This window comes from Scyliorhinus canicula, chromosome 13, assembly GCF_902713615.1.
Source record: "Scyliorhinus canicula chromosome 13, sScyCan1.1, whole genome shotgun sequence".
NCBI classification, from domain to species: domain Eukaryota; kingdom Metazoa; phylum Chordata; class Chondrichthyes; order Carcharhiniformes; family Scyliorhinidae; genus Scyliorhinus; species Scyliorhinus canicula.
Genome location: NC_052158.1, coordinates 160,885,530 through 160,908,053, shown reverse-complemented (window position 1 = coordinate 160,908,053; position 22,524 = coordinate 160,885,530). Strand labels below are relative to the sequence as shown.

Below are 22,524 nucleotides of genomic sequence, written 5' to 3'. Positions count from 1 at the left end.
CCCGCGACATCTTTGGGGGCAAAGTCCCCCCTTCCCACGCTTCATTAAGTGTCCGCACCAGCAAGGGGCCCACTAGGTCCACAAACTTTTTATAAAATTCCACCGGGAACCCATCCGGCCCCGGTGCCTTCCCTGACTGCGTCTGCCCGATCCCCTTAACTAGCTCCTCCAGCTTAATCGGTGCACCCAACCCCTCCACCTGCTCCTCCTGCACCTTCGGGAAAGACAGCCCATCGAGGAACCTCTTCATTCCCCTCCTCTCCCCCGTTGGCTTCGACCGGTACAGTTCCCCGTAAAAGCCCTTGAAGACCTCATTCACCTCTACCCCCTTCCGCACCACATTCCCACTCTTGTCTCTCACTCCAGCAATTTCCTTTGCCGCATCCCGCTTGCGGAGCTGATGAGCCAGCATCCTACTCGCCTTTTCACCATGTTCGTACACTGCCCCTTGTGCCTTCCTCCACTGTGCCTCCGCCTTTCTAGTGGTCAGCAAATCAAATTTAGTCTGCAGGCTGCGCCTCTCCCTCAACAGTCCCTCCTCTGGTGCCTCTGCGTACCTCCTGTCTACCCCCAGCACCCTTCCCACCAGTCTATCCCTCTCACTCCTCTCGCTCCTCTCCCTGTGTGCCCGGATGGATATCAGCTCCCCACGAATCACTGCTTTCAGGGCTTCCCAGACCACCCCCACCTGAACCTCCCCCGTATCATTCACCTCGAGGTACCCCTCAATACTTGCCCGGACCCTCCTACACACCTCCTCCTCCGCCAACAACCCCACATCCAACCGCCACAACGGGCGCTGGTCCCGCACCTCCCCCATCTTCAACTCTATCCAATGCGGAGCGTGGTTTGAGATTGCAATGGCTGAATACTCGGCCTCCTCCACTGTAGAAGCCAGGTATTTCAAATACACTTAATATAGGTAAAAAGCTGGCTAAAGCATAAATATTAATTCCCAGTTTTAAAATGAAAGAAACATACAATTTCCAAACTCAGTCATGAGTTTGCAAAACACAGAAGTCTGATAAAAACATTAGATTTTTTCCAAGGACAAGGGTTGAATCCATGGCAACGAGGAATAAGAAGGAACAAATGGCATGGTTCTCACGCCATTTCAGATTAGAGTAAATCACATCCCACGATTATAATAGCTGAAACATTTTAGACTGTGTTGCCTTGTTTTTAATAAATGAACAGTTAAAACATCGAATCAAATATAATATATATATATATTTGATTCCAACATTAAAAGACAGTTTGAATTATATTTTCGGAATTATGCCTCGCATAGTATAATGAGATAACATAAGGTCTCCATTGTTGCAGACAAGCAACAATTGGAAGTAATGTTACATCGTGAAGATGGACGGCTTGTTATCAAATCAAATGTGTTTGAGTCTAAATCAAACCAATTAGGATTATATTGGGGTGTGATCGGATCGCTTAAGACAGATATGAAATAGTATATCCATGGATGATTTGGCCACCATTTGAGACAGACAGAAAGAAAGGAAAGGAGAGAGACAGAAAGAAAGGAAAGGAGAGAGACAGAAAGGAAAGGAAAGGAGAGAGGCAGAAAGGAAGAAGAAAGAAGGAGAGAAAGACAGAGAGAAAAGGAAGAGAATTAGAAAAGAGTTCTGTATTCATATTTCATTTTCATACTTTGACTTCAGACTTTGACTTTTAAAGTTGTGTTCAGGCTACTGTCTCAGAAGATAATTCCTGTGATTCTTTGAAGAAAATCAAATTGTCTACAAACTACCTATTAAATGATTTTCAAGTTGTAACCAATGAACTCCAAATAAAACAATTCTTATTTGCACCTGACAAGTTTTTAACTTGATTTTCCACTGAGTTTCAGCAATGCTCAAGAACAACCGGTAACCCTGAATTGAATTGAATAAAAATTTATAAAATCTCAAGATCCTTCATCCACTCTCGGAATCAGTCCCCTACTCACCACGAAGAAGTCTATCCGAGAGTAGACCCTATGTACGCGGGAGAAGAAAGAGTACTCCCGTGCCCTCGGCGTCACAAACCTCCATGGATCCACCCCACCCATCTGGTCCATAAACCCTCTCAGTACCTTGGCCGCCGCCGGCCTCCTACCCGTCCTAGAGCTGGACCAATCCAACGAAGGATCCAACACCGTATTGAAGTCCCCCCCCATGATCAGACCCCGCCTCTAGATCCAGGACCCGTCCCAACATACACCTCATAAAGCCCGCATCGTCCCAATTGGGGCATACACACTGGCAAGTACCACCTTCTCTCCTTGTAGCCTGCCCCTAACCATAACATACCTACCCCCCTTATCCGCCACCACCTCCGATGCCTCAAACGACACATTTTTCCCCACCAGAATCGCCACTCCCCGGTTCTTCACATCCAACCCAGAGTGGAAAACCTGCCCCACCCATCCCTTCCTCAGGCGGACCTGGTCCGCCACCTTCAGGTGGGTGTCCTGAAGCATTGCCACATCTGCCTTTAGCCCCCTCAGATGAGCAAGTATCCTCGACCGCTTCACCGGCCCATTCAATCCTCTCGCATTCCAGGTGACCAACCGGATCAGAGGGCGGCCCGCCCCAGGCCAGCACCCCCTGCTCGACCCAGTCCCCACAGCGCCAACACCTCACCTCTGTCCCCCCGGCCCCCACCAGCTCCTTCCTGACCCTGCCAGCAGCAACCCGGTATTTCCCCCCCCCAGGCTAGGAACCCTCCTAGCCGCGAACCGTCCTCCATTGTACATCCGTGGGTCAGCTAACTTCTGCTGACCCCGGAAACTCCCGCCAATAACCCGATCCCTCCCAAAGTGGGATCATCCCCCATCCTATCCCTCCTTCCAGGCACTGCTCCAGCGCGGGGAAGAACCAGTTAAGGCCCCACCTCCCCCCGTCATCGCCTCCACCCCCCAGCCCCGCAGCGCGGGAAACCAGAGGAAAGCCCGCGCTTTCGCACTGCCCCACCACACCCTTCTGACGCAGCTCCCGAATACCAGCCCCACTCCATACCCCCAACCCGACATAGAGTACAACAAACCCCCCCAACCCTCCCCGCAAGATACAAAACTCAAACAATGCCCCACAGCAAAAAACATAACAGAACAACACCCCCATAAATAACCATATCAAAATTGCAAAAGTACAGAAAAAGAGAACACAGCAACAGCAGAATCCAGCAATAAAGCCTTACAACCGACCCCGCAACTCCCAACCCCTAGTTCAAGTCCAGTTTCTCCGTCCGCACGAAGACCCACGCCTCCCCCGGGGAATCGAAATAATAATGCCGGTCCGAATAAGTTACCCACAGGCGCGCAGGCTGCAACATTCTGAACGTAATCTTCTGTGGTGAATGCGATTCACACGGTATTATAATCTGTATATGTATCAATATTGTAAGTGCAGTTGCACTACCTGACCACCAGGGGGAGTAGCTCTGGGAGTGCTCGAGAGTTTGTACTGGGCTCCTCCCCCTGGAGCTGCTGTATAAAGATCCGTGCCACAGGGTCAGCCAGCCAGTTCATCGAAAGTTCAACGGCTAACAGGCTGGCTCTGTTGTAAGTATATTAAAACCGCTATTCTAATGCTACAAGCACGTGTCCGTAGAATTGTTGGTTCCAACAATTTAATATACTTACGAAACAGTCAAAGTAAATCATGGAAACAGCCCTCAAGCCCGGACGTCTAGAACTCGACCCGCAGGATGCAGAGGCTAAGGAAATTTTTTCCCACTAGCTGAGATGTTTTAAGGCCTATCTGGCAGAAGCCAGCACCGCCGGAACAACGGAAGAACAAAATCTCAGCCTACTGCACGCGAGGGTAAGCCACAGAATCTCCACACAGCTAAATCCGGCCGGTTCTTACACCGCAGCGCTGGCAATATTGGACAAAATGTACGTTAGGCCCATTAACGAGGTTTATGCACGCCACGTGTTTACGACTCGCCGTCAGCGGCTTACAGAAACGCTAGCCGAGTTTGTATGGGAACTGAACAATCTTTCTAATGACTGTAATTATCAAGCCGTTACCGCGGCTGAACATAGGGAGCTTGCTGTGCGGGACGTTTTCGTAGCGGGCCTTAGATCTAACTATGTGCGCCAAAGACTGCTAAAAAAGACTGTGGAGGCTGCTACCACTATGGAAGTCTCCTTCTGCAGCCTCACGTTGTTTCCCGTGGACCACGCGACCTCATCGTGGACCCCCGACCAACAATCCCCCCAGGCCTGTGCCACACGCCCCCCCCCAGCTACCACGCTGCCAAAGCCAGTTACTCTGCTGCCCCAGCCAGCTACTCAGCGGCTCCAGCCAGCTACTCAGCTGCCCCAGCCTGCCATTTCTGTGGCCAAAGCGAGCACCCGCGGCAGCACTGCCCAGCCCGATCCGCGACCTGCAGCAGCTGCGGGAAGAAAGGCCACTATGCCAGAGTGTGCCTCGCGAAAATGGCCCCAGTTTTTAACTCCCCAGTAGAGAGAACAAATCGCTCCCAACACCAGCTGGCCCGCGGGGCCCGAAACACTGCGGCCTACGCCCCGACTCCGCCCCCTCCCACCACGTGCGATCCATGGGGCTGCCATCTTGGCAAACCCCCACCATGCGGCCGGCCACGTGCGACTCATGGGGGCCGCCATCTTCCTCGCCGCTCACCACGTGCGATCCACGGGCCCCATCTGCATCGGCATGCTCAGAAAGCTCATCTGAAGACTACGACTTCCCCGGGCACCCATCACGCGGCCCGCAACTCAGCGCAGCGATCCTGGATCAAGCTCACCAGAACGTACCGGCATCTACTCGACTGGACGCCCACTCGGAAGACTACGACCTTCCCGGGCACTAATCACGCGGCCCGCAACTCAACGCGGTCACCCTAGATCAATCCCGCCCCAAGCACCTACGAAGTTCGATGGCGGAAGTCCAGATCAACGGGTACAGCACGCCATGCCTCTTTGACTCCGGAAGCACCGAGAGCTTTATACACCCAGAGCTGGTAAGACACTGTTGGCTTCCTATTTTTCCTGTGAGCCAAACTATCGCCCTCGCTTCGGGCTCCCACTCAGTCCAAATCCAAGGACGCACCGTTGCTACGCTCACAATTCGAGGCGCTAGTTATTCAAAATTTAAACTTTATGTCCTGCCTGACCTCTGCGCGCCACTCTTATTAGGCCTGGATTTCCAGTGCAACCTCAAGAGCCTCACCCTCAGCTTCGGCGGGCCCCTGCCCCCACTCATTATCTGCAGCCTAGCCACGCTGCGCATCCCCCCCCCCCCCCCCCCCCCCCCCCTCTCTTCGCCAATCTCACTCCAGATTGCAAACCAGTAGCTACTCGCAGCAGGCGACACAGCCTACAGGATAGGGTCTTTATCCGATCGGAGGTCCGACGGATGCTCAGTGAGGGGATCATAGAGGCCAGTAATCGTCCCTGGAGAGCGCAGGTGGTGGTCGTCAAGACCGGGGAAAAACTTTGCATGGTCGTCGACTATAGCCAGACCATAAATCGCTTTACGCTCCTAGACGCGTATCTCCTCCCCAGAATTGCAGACATGGTTAATCAGATCGCCCAATATCGGCTATTTTCCGGTGGATCTGAAGTCTGCATACCACCAGCTCCCAATCCACCCGGAGGACCGCCACTACACGGCGTTCGATGCAGACGGCCGCCTCTTCCATTTCCTCTGGGTTCCCTTCGGCGTCACTAACGGGGTTTCGGTGTTCCAACGAGCAATGGACCGAATGGTAGACTAGTACGGCCTGTGGGCCACGTTTCCGTATCTGGACAATGTTACCATCTGCGGCTATGACCAGCAGGACCACGACGCCAACCTCCACCGTTTTCTCCAGATGGCACAGAAATTAAACCTCACTTTAAATCCGCACAAACAGGCTGGCCATCCTCGGCTACGTCGTGGAGAACGGGTCCTGGGCCCAGACACGGACTGCATGCGCCCCCTCTTAGAACTCCCCCTCCCTCATTGCCCCAAGGCCCTCAAACGGTGCTTGGGGTTCTTTTCATACTACGCCCAGTGGGTCCCCCAATATGCGGACAAAGCCCGCCCACTCTTTAAGGCTACACGATTTCCCCTGTCTGCTGAGGCGCGCCAGGCCTTCAGCTGCATCAAGGAGGACATCGCCAAAGCAGCCATGCGGGCGGTGGATGAATCCACTCCCTTTCAGACTGAGAGCGACGCCTCAGAGGTAGCTCTAGCAGACACACTAAATCAGGCAGGGAGACCTGTTGCATTTTTGTCCCGTACCCTATCCGCTTCAGAACTCTGACACTCCTCTGTCGAGAAGGAAGCGCAAGCCATCGTGGAGGCTGTTCGTCACTGGAGGCACTACCTCGCAGGTAGGAGGTTCACCCTCATCACTGACCAAAGATCGGTTGCCTTTATGTTTGACAACTCGCAAAGAGGCAAAATAAAAAATTATAAAATCTTTCGGTGGAGGATAGAACTCTCCACCTATAGTTATGATATTAAATATCGACCGGGGAAGCTCAACGAGCCATTGGATGCTCTATCCCGCGGGACATGCGCCAGCGCGCAGATCAGCCGTCTGAAAGCCATCCACATGGACCTCTGCCATCCAGGGGTCACCCGACTCGCCCACTACATCAGAGCCCAAAACCTGCCTTTCTCCAACGAGGAGGTAAAAGCGGTCACCAGGGACTGCCCGATCTGTGCAGAGTGCAAACCGCACTTCTACAGACCAGACAGGGCCCACCTGGTCAAGGCTTCTAGGCCCTTTGAACGCCTTGCGATCAATTTCAAAGGGCCACTCCCCTCCACTAACAAGAATATTTATTTCCTCAACATCATCGATGAGTTCTCCCGATTCCCTTTTGCCATTCCATGCCCCGATATGACCTCCCACACAGTCATTAGGGCCCTGCATAGTGTCTTCACCCTGTTCGGTTTCCCCAGCTACGTGCTCAGCGACCGGGGTTCGTCCTTTATGAGCGACGAGCTGCGTCAGTACCTGCTCGACAAAGGCATCGCCTCGAGCAGGACTACCAGCTACAACCCCAGGGGGAACGGGCAGGTGGAGAGGGAGAATGCGACGGTCTGGAAGACCGTCCTACTGACCCTCCGGTCTAGAAAACTCCAAGTCTCCCAATGGCAAGAAGTCCTCCCAGACGTGCTCCACACAATCAGATCCCTCCTCAGTACAGCTACAAATCAAACCCCTCACGAGCGGCTCTTCATTTTTTCTAGGGGCACTACCACGGGGGTCTCACTTCCGGCGTGGCTGAGGACACCAGGCCCGGTCCTCCTGAGGAAGCACATCAGGGGGCACAAAACTGACCCCCTTGTTGAAAAGGTGCGCCCCCTCCATTCCAACCCCCAGTACGCATTTGTGGAGTTCCCGGACGGTCGCCAGGACACAGTATCCCTTTGGGACCTGGCACCCGCTGGATCCAGCCCCCCCCCCCCCCCCCACCCACTGAGGAACCCCTTACCCCGTTCCCTATGCTGCTGCTCCCTCGCGCCCCCGATTCTGCAAGCTCGCCCCACCGGTTCCACATGCCAGCACCAGCCCGCCCCCAGCGCCCCCAGTCTCCGGTCGAGCCAGAGGTGTATGACGTTTGGACGAGACCCGCCCCGGAGTCTGCCATCGTACTCCAGATCTCAACACCCACTCAGCCACCGCAAGACGCTGCAACCCCGGTGCTCCGCAGATCGAAACGAACAATTCGTCCACCGGACAGACTAACTCTGTGAGCCACCACCCCCGCCGGACTCTATTTTTTTCACGGGGTGAATGTGGTGAATGTGATTCACACGGTATTATAATCTGTATATATGTATCAATATTGTAAGTGCAGTTGCACTACCTGACCACCAGGGGGAGTGACTCTGGGAGTACTCGAGAGTTTGTACTGGGCTCCTCCCTTGGCTCTGCCCAGGACTCCTCCCCCTGGAGCTGCTGTATAAAGATCCGTGCCACAGGGGCAGCCGGCCAGTTCACCGAAAATTCAACGGCTAACAGGCTGGCTCTGTTGTAAGTATATTAAAACCGCTATTCTAATCCTACAAGCACGTGTCCGTAGAATTGTTGGTTCCAACAATTTCTCCCCCCCCCCATCTCCCTCGTTTTATGTGCATGCCCCCCCCCCCCCCCCAAAGCGCTGACCGTTGACAGTCGCATCAGGCACCCTGGGAGTTCTTCTGGCTTTGTGGTACCACCTGGGCACCTTGGCAGTGTCAGGGTGGCAGTGCCAAGCTGCTTGTGTTCCAGGGGGAAGGCCAGAAAACTAACCTGCACTATCCCTGACCACCCAGGTGCCTCCGTTGGGCCGGGAGCCCCTCCCTCAGATGCAGGTCCGCCTGGTCTTTGTTTGTGGGGCCCGGTATTGAACGGCACCCAGCTGAGGCCTCCCTGGGGAGCCTGGTCAATCTGCGAATGCACATGAATCATGGGCAAGTACACTTAAGTCGATTTAAAACACGGAATTTAAAAGATGAACATTCAGCGGGTACTAATAATGAAACAAATTTTCGTTGTTCTTTCTGATTTATTTGTACACAAATCCTTAAGAAAATATGAATTAATTTAACTCAAACGAGTAAGGAACCTAACCACTACTCGCTGGAAGCAGGCACTTTCTGTTTCAGTTCCACTTTGAGCTGGTGAAACATACTGCCCTTGAACCACTGGGGTTGAAATAAGACATGAAGGTTAGCCACTTGGTGCATTAATGATGGAAATGGCTGGGGTCCTCAATAAACCATGAAATTTATATAGGTCTAGAATGTAGGAATGGTTTATTAGTTTGTAGTTTTGATGTTAATTTAATTCAACATTATCCTTCCTTTAATATTTCACCCATCAATTTTTGTTGCTACATGATTGTTACACATTAACCTGATTAGTTTATGCAACGTATGATTTTTTTTTGATGGTAGGTCAACACAGCCTTTGGATGTGAACGTGTTCTTAAAAAAAAATTATTATAAACCTTGCACCGAGTAGTGTTAGAAAATTAGTCACAATCTGTAAAACTCATGTAAAGAACAATTCATTCAGAAACAATTTAGATGTTTTCAGCCTTCGCACCAGTGGGTAAATGATTTGAGACCTCCTTTAAGGTGATATCTAGGGTTAGGCTTGCAGACAAACTGAATCAAAAGCATCAAATCGTACGCAGAAGGTAAAGCTTTCCCTCTCTGTCAGTCTGTCTTTTCTGAGTCAGGCCCCTGTGAAAACCCATAGCCCTGAAAGCGGCTCAAGGACCTGGTCCTGATTCTGAGCCATTGCCAGTGCAGCTCTGGACTGTCCCACCAACTTTTCATCCACTGGGCTCCCCTCTATGGCAGCATGACTGAGATTGACTGCTCGGTGCTGTGGGTGACATTGCTATATGCATTACGATTTCTACACTGCATTTTCCCAATTTATTCTCTTAGTTTCCCATAACATGTGTTCTATGGTTACAGACATGCTACCTCTCAGGACATAGGAGATTTTGAAATGTGAATAGGTCATTTGGTCTGTCCACCTTTCCCTTGATTGACATCTTCATTCCACCAATCCCTCTATCCTTTCTGCAAAAGCAATTGGAAATGATTAGAGCTAGTACATTGCCCTGAGGAATTCTGGAAACTGGGTTTTGGGGCTGTGATGATTGGACTGCAACAACTACAACCCTTTGTGCTGGTCATAACTCCAGTCAGTGGAGAATTTTCCTCCTGATTCCTGTTAACTTCAATTCTGCCAGACCTCCTTGATGCCAAACTCAGTCAAATGCTGCCTCAATGTTGACAACAGTCCAATGTTTCACTTGCTGTGCTTAGCTCCTCTCCATATTTGGACCATGGTTGTAATAAGGTCAGGAGCTGAGTGGCCCTGCTGGAACTCATGATGTGGAGATGCCGGCGTTGGACTGGGGTGAGCACAGTAAGAAGTCTTAACTGAGGAAGGAGCAGTTCTCCGAAAGCTGGTGATTGAAACAAACCTGTTGGACTTTAACCTGGTGTTGTAAGACTTCTTACTGTGCTGGAACTCAAACTGAGCATCGGTGAGCAGGTTACTGTTGAATAAGTGCTGCTTATTAACATTGCTGAATCCACTTTGCATCAATTTGCTGATGATTGAGAGTAGACTGGGGTAGTATTTGACTGATGGTGTTGCTGCTGCATTGGAACAGCTGGGCTAGCAATACAACTAGTTTTGAAGTGTAACTCTTCAGTGCTATTGCCGGAATGTTGTGAGGGCCAATAGCATTTGCTATATTCAGTGTCTTTGTCTAATACTTGATTTCACATTGAGCGAGTGAAATTGGCAGAAAACTGGCATCTGAGATCCCAGTCATCACTGAAGGAAATGGATCATCCATTCAGCAACTGGCTGCAGGTTGTTGTAAACGCTTCAGCCTTGTTTTTGCATAGATGTGTGCTGGGCTCCTCCATCATTGAGGATGGGGGTATTTATTCAGCCACTTTCTCTGGTTAGCTTACTTGTCCACCACCATTGCCAACTATATCTGGTAGGACTGCAGAGCTTTGATTTGATGTATTGATTTTAAAATCATTGAGCCTTGGCTATCGCAAGGTACTTCTACTCTGGGTACCCTTGGAACCCTACCAAATACCCCATATGATGAGCATGTTCATCCGTCAAGGTCAAGATGATTAAGATGCAAATAACCAGGCTCAACGCTGTGCTGAGTGAGTGCTACAGTGTTGAAGATGCTAGGGGGCAGTGGCATAGTGGTATTGTCACTGGACTAGTAATCCAGAGACCCAGGGTAATGGTCTGGGGAACCAGGTTCAAATCCCACCATGGCAGATGGTGACATTTCTAAACGCAACTAAAATGGTTAGGATACTGGACCAGACCCCATATTCTGGCTGTCTGGTGATACAGTGGTTGGCACTGCTGCTAGGGTCCCGGGTTCAATTCCGGCCTTGGGTAACTGTCTGTGTGGAGTTTACACGTTTTCCTCGGGTCAGTGGGTTTCCTCCGGGTGCTTCGATTTCCTCCCACAGTCCAAAGATGTGTAGTTTAGATGGATTGGCCATGATCATTTGCTCCTTTAATGTCCAGGGAAGTGCAGATTAGGTTACGGGGATAGGGTGCGGGAATGGACCAAGGTGGAATGCTCTTTTGGAGGGCTGGTGCAGACTCGATGGGCCAAATGGCCTCCTGCACTGTAGCGATTCAATGATCTTTTGGATTAAGCCAAGACCTTGTATGCCTGTTCAGACGAATGTTAACGGTGATGGCATGAATTGAAGAGCTGCCAGTCGCGACTTCAATCAAAACACATTAACTGGACCTTGTCGTATATACATTGGGTGCCATTGCTTCCTTACAACAAAGAGTTTCAAAATTAATTCAATGCCTGTGAAGTGCTTTGGGCCTGACGCCAGGAAAGGTTCCATATAATGGAAAGTTTGCACCTTTCTAATATGAACTTACTGTTTGTGTATGCTGATCTCGGGGGTGGGGCGGGGGGGGGGATCTGATTATTTTCTTCACTCTTTGGATTGGATAGACAAATAAGAAAATAAGATGCAAAACCGTTCTCGATGTATTGATAGAATATGTGAAATTGCACTGAGAAACTTAACACTTGTCTGGGAGGTAATATTAGGAAATGTCACTGTTTCTATTGATCTATTATTCCCTTTATTAATGTGCCAGTTGTCACTGTTAACTGCTGCCTAGTGTATAGTCTCAGACTTGCTGGGTCTGCATTGTCTGCGGGTAGGTTCAGAGTTGGTGGCATCTGCTCCAAGCTCCAATCAGTGGCAGCAGCAAAAAATAAAGCAGCACTCAACTTGCACAGCTGCTGAACGAACTTTCAGAGGCTGCAGTTGACAGTGTCCGAAACCACTCAGACAAGATGGACCAGCTCAGCACGACATCTGCAAACACTGTCAGAAGGTACAGTATGATGAAAGAAATCTGGAAAGGGGATGAGCAAAGGGAGATGTGAAGGAGAAAAAAGTTGCTTTGTCTTATATTCTAAGTTATTTTCAAACTATTTGGTAACATTATGCATAATACTTGAGGCTTTCAGGAAATGTTATGAACATGGATTAATAAGCAATTGACTGGGTTGAAAATGAGTGTTAGAACAGAGTTATGTTTACAAACTGTTACTTAAAACTTCCTGAACAAATTGCAAGTAGTATAAATCAGATTGCAGTAATGTAGTTAATGGACTTTGGGGATTTACTATTCTGAGCTCTATAGAATAACCAAAGGGGTGGATGTCGTGGCGATTCATCATTGCATTTTAATATGCCGAATTTGATGAATATGTGGATTTGTTGGCATGGGAACAGAACTAGTGGAATGGCAGTGTGAGTGTGGGACGAATGTGCTGGCCATGGGATAGTCTGATGAACACATGAGGCTAGTGCGACAGGAGTGGTCGCATGAGTTTGGGATGGGGAAGGGACCGAACAGGGCGGGCTGGCATGACTTGTGGGTTGGGGCACGTGGGGTGATGTGTGGTTGTTTGTGGGGTTGATGTGAGTAGTGATGGGTGTGCCTGGTGCCAGTGTGAAGAGGGGGAGTGAGTATGAAGCTGGGACGATTAGTAGTTGGGGGTCCTGGTGATGGGCATGGGGCTGGCATGATTTTGAGGTGCTCGTGTGTCGGGATGACGGGGGTAGGGTTGGCGTGGGGAGGCATGATGGAGAGTGATTATGTCGGGTTGGCGCTACCAGGGGTGGTGGGGGGGGGGGGGGGGGGGGGGGGGGGGAGAAAAGAAAAGGAAGCGGAAGAATGTGTGTGAAACAGGAGAGGGTATCTGGGGGGGGGGGGGAAGTGAGGAGGGAGAGTGGGTGAGATAGGAGAGGGTGTGGGGGAGAGGAGGGGAGGCGAGAGAGTGGGTGAGACGGGAGAGTATGGGTGTGGGGGAGGAGAGAGGTGGGGAGGCGGGAGAGTGTGGGTGAGACAGGAGAGGGTGTGTGGGGGGTGGGGAGACGGGAGCGTGTGGGTGAGACAGGAGAGGGTGTGGGGCAGAGGAGGGGAGGCGGGAGAGTGTGGGTGCGACAGGATAGGGTGTGTGGGTGGGGAGAGAGGATGGGAGACGGGAGAGTGGGTGAGACAGGAGAGAGTGTGTGGGGGGTGGGGAGAGGAGGGGAGGCGGGAGAGTGTGGGTGAGACAGGAGAGAGTGTGTGGGGGGTGGGGAGAGGAGGGGAGGCGGGAGAGTGTGGGTGAGACAGGAGAGAGTGTGGGGGGTGGGGAGAGGAGGGGAGGCGGGGAGAGTGTGGGTGAGACAGGATAGGGTGTGTAGGTGGGGAGAGAGGATGGGAGGTGGGAGAGTGTGGGTGAGACAGGAGAGGGTGTGTGTGGGAGGGGAGGGGAGGCGGGAGAGTGTGGGTGAGACAGGAGAGGGTGTGTGGGGGGTGGGGAGAGGAGGGGAGGTGGAAGAGTGTGGGTGAGACAGGAGAGGGTGTGTGGGAGCGGAGGGGAGGCGGGAGAGTGTGGGTGAGACAGGAGAGGGTGTGTGGGGGGTGGGGAGAGGAGGGGAGGTGGAAGAGTGTGGGTGAGACAGGAGAGGGTGTGTGGGAGAGGATGGGAGGTGGGAGAGTGTGGGTGAGACAGGAGAGGGTGTGTGGGAGGGGAGGGGAGGCGGGAGAGTGTGGGTGAGACAGGAGAGGGTGTGTGGGGGGTGGGGAGAGGAGGGGAGGTGGAAGAGTGTGGGTGAGACAGGAGAGGGTGTGTGGGAGGGGAGGGGAGGCGGGAGAGTGTGGGTGAGACAGGAGAGGGTGTGTGGGAGGGGAGGGGAGGCGGGAGAGTGTGGGTGAGACAGGGGAGGGTGTGGGGGAGAGGAGGGGAGGCGGGTGAGACAGGAGAGTATGGGGGGTGGGGGAGGAGAGAGGTGGGGAGGCGGGAGAGTGTGGGTGAGACAGGAGAGAGTGTGGGGGGTGGGGAGAGGAGGGGAGGCGGGAGAGTGTGGGTGAGACAGGATAGGGTGTGTAGGTGGGGAGAGAGGATGGGAGGTGGGAGAGTGTGGGTGAGACAGGAGAGGGTGTGTGGGAGGGGAGGGGAGGCGGGAGAGTGTGGGTGAGACAGGAGAGGGTGTGTGGGAGGGGAGGGGAGGCGGGAGAGTGTGGGGCCTCACGGTAGCATGGTGGTTAGCATCAATGCTTCACAGCTCCAGGGTCCCAGGTTCGATTCCCGGCTGGGTCACTGTCTGTGCGGAGTCTGCACATCCTCCCCGTGTGTGCGTGGGTTTCCTCCGGGTGCTCCGGTTTCCTCCCACAGTCCAAAGATGTGCGGGTTAGGTGGATTGGCCATGCTAAATTGCCCGTAGTGTAAGGTTAATGGGGGGATTGTTGGGTTACGGGTATACGGGTTACGTGGGTTTAAAGTAGGGTGATCATTGTTCGGCACAACATTGAGGGCCGAAGGGCCTGTTCTGTGCTGTACTGTTCTATGTCTATGAGAGTGTGGGTGAGACAGGAGAGGGTGTGTGGGGGGTGGGGAGAGGAGGGGAGGTGGAAGAGTGTGGGTGAGACAGGAGAGGGTGTGTGGGAGGGGAGGGGAGGCGGGAGAGTGTGGGTGAGACAGGAGAGGGTGTGTGGGGGGTGGGGAGAGGAGGGGAGGTGGAAGAGTGTGGGTGAGACAGGAGAGGGTGTGTGGGAGGGGAGGGGAGGCGGGAGAGTGTGGGTGAGACAGGAGAGGGTGTGTGGGAGGGGAGGGGAGGCGGGAGAGTGTGGGTGAGACGAGAGAGTGTGGCATGGGACCAGTGGGGGAGAAAGTAAGTTGACTGTTGTGACTGGGAGGGGGTTGGGGCACAATAGTCTGATGCAACAATATGTGACTCTGCTGAACAAGTAGAATATGAAGTAATTTCAAATTTAATATTCGAGAAATCATCAGTTTAAATTACCTAAAGGCAATCCAATACAAATTTAGAATATTAAGTATAAATAGATACTGTGAAAAAAGTTCAGTGAAGATTCTGGTTGTATATAAATATACTGAGCTTATACTCATAGATTAGTTGAGGCATTTTGAGTGGAGGAGATCCCCTGAGTTCTCAATGAGATGGGATTTTTATTGCACTGCCCACTTTATCCTGAATATATATTTATTTGCCCTTTTGACTTGCATGGATTGAACAATATACATGCTCCATACAGTGGGTGCTATGTACCAGGCTGTCACAGACAGCATCTCTTCTTTCCTGCGTCCCTGTACTCTGGAATTCCCCTTACTCTCCACAGTCCTACCCTCATCTTCCCTTTCATGTACGTTTCTTTAAAACGTTTAGAAATGTTTAAAGCTTTTCCACTTTTCCCCTTCCTGTAGTGTAATTAAATATAGCATGTAAATATTGACCCCAAGTTGCTGTATCACTTTGAAGTGTTAGGGCTATTCCCAGTGGGACTTTGCTCTTTCAAGCCCGACACACGTTTTGAAATGTCGGGGCTCAGCTGTCAATTAGATACGGAAAGGATTGACAATTGGGGCTGGTTTAGCACACTGGGCTAAATCGCAGGCTTTTAAAGCAGGCCAGCAGCACGGTTCGATTCCCGTACCAGCCTCCCCGGACAGGCGCTGGAATGTGGCGACTAGGGGCTTTTCACCGTAACTTCATTGAAGCCTATTCGTGGCAATAAGCGATTTTCATTTTTCATTAGAAAGGGAAAGAATTGCTAACGAATATAGTGATTACTTTGAGAATCTGAATCTATAAGTTTGAAATTGATCAGTGATCCCTCTTGTATTTCTGGTTTTAAGAAATAATTTTGAAAAATTGCAGTAAATGATGTCTGAAATGTAATGGATCTGATGTACTTGTGCATTCCTTGGTAGGTTTAAGGGCCAGAAAAAGAGAGGTATGTGAACATTTTGTGCATACGTTGGTATGCATCAGAGGGTCAGGTTACATGAAAGGGAAGATGAGGGTAGGACTGTGGAGAGTAAGGGGAATTCCAGAGGACAGTGGAGGGGCACATTCCTTCCAGAACATTGCCCAGCTTTTCTATTGATGAATGTAATGAATGCTCTGGCATAACCCTGGCACAACACAACAATGAACCGTGGGTTGGTCTAGAATTGTGGTTTGTGTGGGGCGGGGGAGCAGATTCTAAAAGCAGAGTTCCTCGATGCGCTCTGCAACATGATAGAGACATGATTTCTGTGAGAAATTAACTTGTTCATTTCCCCTCCCTCCTCTCATACAATGCCCAGCTGGGGCTCGGAGCCACAGGGATCCACTCCCAGCTGGGGCTCGGAGCCACAGGGATCCACTCCCAGCTGGGGCTCGGAGCCACAGGGATCCACTCCCAGCTGGGGCTCGGAGCCACAGGGATCCACTCCCAACTGGGGCTCGGAGCCACAGGGATCCACTCCCAGCTGGGGCTCGGAGCCACAGGGATCCACTCCCAGCTGGGGTGCGAAGCCACAGGGATCCACTCCCAGCTGGGGTGCGAAGCCACAGGGATCCACTCCCAGCTGGGGTGCGAAGCCACAGGGATCCACTCCCAGCTGGGGTGCGAAGCCACAGGGATCCACTCCCAGCTGGGATGAGGAGCCACAGGGATCCACTCCCAGCTGGGATGAGGAGCCACAGGGATCGGCTCCCAGCTGGGTTGCAGAGCCACAGGGATCCTCTCCCAGCTGGGCTGTGAAGCCACAGGGATCCACTCCCAGCTGGAGGGTGCGGAGCCACAGGGATCCACTCCCAGCTGGGGTGCGGAGCCACAGGGATCCACTCCCAGCTGGGGTGCCGAGCCACAGGGATCCACTCCCAGCTGGGGTGCGGAGCCACAGGGATCCACTCCCAGCTGGGGGTGCGGAGCCACAGGGATCGGCTCCCAGTGGGGCTGCAGTGTCACAGGGATCGGCTCCCAGCCGGGGGGGGGGGGGGGGGGGGGGTGCGGAGCCACAGGGATCGGCTCCCAGCGGGGGGGGGGGGGTGCGGAGCCACAGGGATCGGCTCCCAGCGGGGGGGGGGGGGGGTGCGGAGCCACAGGGATCGGCTCCCAGTGGGGCTGCAGTGTCACAGGGATCGGCTCCCAGCGGGGGGGGGGGGGGGTGCGGAGCCACAGGGATCGGCTCCCAGCTGGAGGGTGCGGAGCCACAGGGATCGGCTCCCAGCTGGGGTGCCGAGCCACAGGGATCGGCTCCCAGCGGGGGGTGCCGTGCCTCAGGGATCGGCTCCCAGCGGGGCTGCAGTGTCACAGGGATCGGCTCCCAGCGGGGGGTGCGGTGCCACAGGGATCGGCTCCCAGCGGGGGGTGCGGTGCCACAGGGATCGGCTCCCAGCGGGGGCTGCAGTGTCACAGGGATCGGCTCCCAGCGGGGGGTGCGGAGCCACAGGGATCGGCTCCCAGCGGGGCTGCGGAGCCACAGGGATCGGCTCCCAGCGGGGGTGCGGTGCCACAGGGATCGGCTCCCAGCGGGGGGTGCGGTGCCACAGGGATCGGCTCCCAGCGGGGGCTGCAGTGTCACAGGGATCGGCTCCCAGCGGGGGGTGCGGAGCCACAGGGATCGGCTCCCAGCGGGGGGTGCGGTGCCACAGGGATCGGCTCCCAGTGAGGGTGCGGTGCCACAGGGATCGGCTCCCAGCGGGGGTGCAGTGTCACAGGGATCGGCTCCCAGCGGGGGGGTGCGGAGCCACAGGGATCGGCTCCCAGCGGGGGGTGCGGTGCCTCAGGGATCGGCTCCCAGCGGGGGGTGCGGTGCCTCAGGGATCGACTCCCAGCGGGGCTGCAGTGCCACAGGGATCGGCTCCCAGTGGGGCTGCAGTGTCACAGGGATCGGCTCCCAGCGGGGGGTGCGGAGCCACAGGGATCGGCTCCCAGCTGGAGGGTGCGGAGCCACAGGGATCGACTCCCAGCGGGGCTGCAGTGCCACAGGGATCGGCTCCCAGCTGGAGGGTGCGGTGCCACAGGGATCGGCTCCCAGCTGGAGGGTGCGGTGCCACAGGGATCGACTCCCAGCTGAGCTGCAGTGAAAATGAAAATCGCGTATTGTCACGAGTAGGCTTCAATGAAGTTACTGGGAAAAGCCCCTAGTCGCCACATTCCGGCGCCTGTCCGGGGAGATACGGGAATCGAACCATGCTGCTGGCCTGCTTGGTCTGCTTTAAAAGCCAGCGATTTAGCCCAGTGAGCTAAACCAGCATTGCCACAGGGATCCGCTCCCAGCTGGGCTGCAGAGCCACAGGGATCGACTCCCAGCTGGGGGGTGCGGGGCCACAGGGATCGAGAGGCGTAATGAAAGCATCATAAAAGTTTGGGCTAATGTTTGTATGAAGAGGGTGCCCTGTGGGATAGATAATTAGACACATTGTGTTCACCTTAGCAAGATGATGACGTTAATGGAAGGAGCCAGGGGTTGAAGCAGTCAGGTGTTTAGTTTCAGAGTTTCAGTTTATGGTTGGAAGGCAAGCTGAGAGGTTTCTGAAGAAATACAGCCAGAGATTCTGTATTTTTCTTCCAGGATCCAGATCTATCTTTCCAAACCGAAGACGTCTATAATCAGCTGAATTTTTAGATTTTTTAATATCAGTCATGCTGATTAAAGTGGCTTTAGTACCAGTGTCTAACTTTAATTGGACCACTGTACCGGTCACTTCAAGTGGTAGCAGCCATTGCGACCACAGAGCATAGGTAAGGTTAAATTGAAAAAGAATGCCTAGATTTAGTTGTGGGCCCAGAAATTTCACGACTACGTGCATCGGCTTCCAACTTTCATAGTTGAGATGGATTATTGTCCTTTGATTAACATCATCAAGAAGAATCTCAACCGGATAGCTCCACTCATTCAGAGGTTGATGATCAAGTTACAAAGCTCTGACTTCAATCTCATCTACACGTCAGGCAAATATTTGTTCTTCGCAGATGCATTATTGAAAGTGCCGACACAAAACATTAGCAGTGAAATTGCTGAAGATGTAGATCTAGAAGTGAATCTTATTTCCATACCACTGCTCGTATCAGATACGAAACTAGGTGACATCCAAGAATACACCAGGAAGGATCAAACTCTTTGAGAGGTGATGAGAAACATCAATTCACACTGGTCCAGAGGTCAATGTACGGAGTTCTACACTACAATATCAACTCAGTATCATTAATGGAGTGGTACTTTGTTTGAACACTATAGTTATACCTCAATCTCTTCGCAAGGATGTACTTGAAAGGATACATGAAGGATATCTTGGGATTGATAAGTGTAAATGGAGAGCTTGTGCCTCTATTACTGGCCAGGTATAACCAGGATATTGATGGTCAGTTGTTGTGACTCATGCCAGACTCATCGTTGCAAGGAATCAAAGAGCCTAAGCAAATACCTGATTTACTTATGGCACCATGGCAGAAAGTAGCTATGGATCTCTTTCTCCTACAAGGGAAAGATTATTTAATTATTATAGACTATTTTTCAAACTATCCGAAATGGCTCCACTGCCAAGCATAACGGCAAGCAGTCAATTTGACTGCATACCAAGTCAATTTTTTCTAGACACTGAATTCCTCAACTTGTTGTGAGTGAGATCGGTCCTTGTTTTAGCTGTAAAGTGTGGCAACACTTTGCAGTCTTGTATGATTTAAATCACGGCATGTCAAGTCCATTGTACCACACGTCAATGGCAAAGCCGAAAAAGGTGTGCATATTGTTAAGCAATTGTTGAAGAAAGCAATGGACAGCCAATCTGATCCATATCTTGCACTATTGAGTTACAGAGCATTACCACTGCCACGTGGTAGATCGACAGCAGAGTTACTCATAAATAGAAGGTTGCGTACCACACTTCCATACTTTTTCGAAGGGCCGAATGACCTATTCCTATTTCCTATGTTCTTAACAAAGGGCCATCTTTCAAGAGGACATGGTTTGGGTACAGTAAAGCTACATTCCTACAAAAGGAAAGGCAGGACAAGTAAACCGAAAACTTTACGAACGACGTGAAATATGAAGATGAAATAGAAAATGGAGGCACATGTAAAATTGATGATATGTGTGAGGACTGTAGACTATAGGAAAAAGGAAATCAGCGAAGCAAGGAGAGAGTATGAGTAGAGACTGACAGTGAGCTCAAAAGGGAATCCAAAGGTTTTCTTTAAGTATATAAATAATAAAAAGATAGTACCAGGAGTGGAAGGGCTGCTTGGGGACCGTAACGGGAATTTATGCATAATCTTTAGTAGTGTCACAAGCAGGCTTACATTAACACTGCAATGAAGTTACTGTGAAAATCTCCTAGTCGCCACATTCTGGCACCTGTTCGGGTACACAGAGGGAGAATTCAGAATGTCCAGTTCACCTAACAGCACATCTTTCGGGACTTGTGGGAGGAAACCGGAGCACTCGGAGGAAATCCACGCAGACACGGGGAGAACGTGCAGATTCCGCACAGACAGTGACCCAAGCCGGGAATCGAACCTGGGAACCTGGCGCTGTGAGGCAACAGTGCTAACCACTGTGCTGCCCTGTCATGACATGTCAGCATAGAGCATAGTCGAGGTACTAAATTATTCATTTGCCTTTGACTTTACCAAGGAAAAGATGCTGCAAAAGTCATTGTGAAAGAGGAGGCAATTAATGGGATAGAAATTGATGAAGACATGTTAGTCTGACTGCACGCAGCATTCACAACAAGGTGGATGAATTGACAGCAAAAAATATATGAAATAGATATGATCTATTTGCCATTACGAAGATGGAGCTGCAGGAAGACCAAGGCTGGGAACTAAATATTCAAGAGTATTCGATATTTGTGAAGGATAGATAAAAAAGGAAATATACGTGCAGTTAATAAAGAGTAAGATAAGTACATTAATGAGATACGATCTTGGATCAGCAGATCAAGATGTCAAATCCGTTAGAGTGGAGCTAAGAAACAGCAAGCAGCAACAAACGCTGGTGGGAGCTGTTTATAGACCATCAAACAGTAGCAGTAATGTAGGGCATGGTATAAATCAAGAGGTGCATGTAACGAGGGTAATACAGTAATCGTGGGGGCTTCAACCTACATATACACTGGGTAAACCTGATTAACACTGATGCTGAGGAGGATCAATCCTTGGAATGTGTGCAAAATGGTTTTCTAGAACCGTATAATCGGGAACCAACTGGAGAATGGGTTATTCTAGATCTAGTATTGTGCAATGAGAAAGGGCTGATCTTGTAAAGGAGCCTTTAGGGAAGAGTGATCATAATATGAGCAAATTTTTCATCAAATTTACAGTAGGTGCAGCTCAATACGAAACTAGAATCTTCAATCTAAACAAATTCTGAAGGCATGAGAGACAAGTTGGCTGTGGTAGTTGGGGAACTACATTAAACGGTATGACGGTAGACAGGCAATGCCTAGCATTTAAATAATTCAGGTTTTACGATCACTATATATTCCTTTTAAGAAACCAAACCCCAACAGGAAAAATTGATGCAACCGTGGATAACGAGAAGTTAAAAATTATATTAGATCAAAGGAGGAGGTTATAAAGCGACCAAAGAAAATCTCAGGCCTGAGGATTGAGCGCTTTTTAAGAATTCAGCAAAAGAGGGCCAAGAAACTGATTTATGTGAAAATAGAAAAAGAAAGTAACTTGGCGAGAAACATAAAACCAGACTGTAAAAGATTCTATTGCGATGTAAGAAGGAAAGGATTAGCAAAGAAAAGTGTGCAGAATTTATAATGGGGAATAAGGAAATGGCAGGAAAGCAAAACAAATACTTTGTGCCCAGATTCACAGATGAAGGCAAATAAATCATTCCAAAAATATGAGAGGATCACAAGACGAATGAGCATGAAGAACTGAAAGCAATTAGTATTAGTGAAAAAGAAATATTGGAAAAATTAATGAGGCTGAAAGATGATAAATCCTCTGGGCCTGATTATTTGAAAATGAAATGAAATGAAAATCACTTATTGTCACGCGTAGGCTTCAATGAAGTTACTGTGAAAAGCCCCTAGTCGCCACATTCCAGCGCCTGTCCGGGGAGGCTGGTACGGGAATTGAACCGTGCTGCTGGCCTGCCTTGGTCTGCTTTAAAAGCCAGCGATTTAGCCCAGTGAGCTAAACCAGCCCCAACATCCAGGAGCATTGAAAGAGCTGGCTGTGGAGATAGTGGATGCATTGGTGGTCATCTTTCTAAATTCTGTAGATTTCTGAATTGCCCCTGCAGATAAAGGTGGGCAATGTAACCCCACTATTTAAAAAAAGGAGGGAAAGAGGAAAAAAGGAAACTTGTGACCTTGAAGTTGGCATCAGTAGTAGGAAAATGCTAGAATCTTTCATAAAGGATCTGATAACTGAGAAAATAATGATGGAATTGGGTAGAATTGACATTTATGAAAGGGAAACCATATTTGACAACCCTATTAGATTTCTGTGAGGAAGGATGTAACTAGCAGAATAGGTAGGGGGGGGGGGGGGGGGGGGGGGGGTGGGGTACCAGTGGATGTGGCGTGTTTGGATTTTCAGAAGGCTTTCGATAAGGTTACACACCGGATGATAGTAAGCAAGATTGGAGCACATGGGATTGAGAGGTAATATACTGGCCTAGATAGAAAACAGGAGTAGGAATAAACAGGTCATTCTCAGGTT

The 22,524-nt window shown here is 51.0% G+C and overlaps 1 protein-coding gene across 4 annotated transcripts in view; it reads left to right on the top strand.

Annotated features, from left to right (window-relative positions):
* The window catches only part of tp63 (tumor protein p63), a 274,654-nt gene that overhangs the window by 59,811 nt on the left and 192,319 nt on the right, over window positions 1-22,524 (top strand). The window contains exon 1 of one of the 4 annotated variants that reach the window (XM_038815784.1): window positions 9,982-10,012. The exons of the other annotated variants lie outside the window; for them this stretch is intronic. The gene's annotated coding sequence lies outside the window, so the exon portion shown is untranslated. Of the gene's footprint in view, window positions 1-9,981; window positions 10,013-22,524 lie in introns of those variants that run through there. 4 annotated transcript variants of the gene reach the window in all.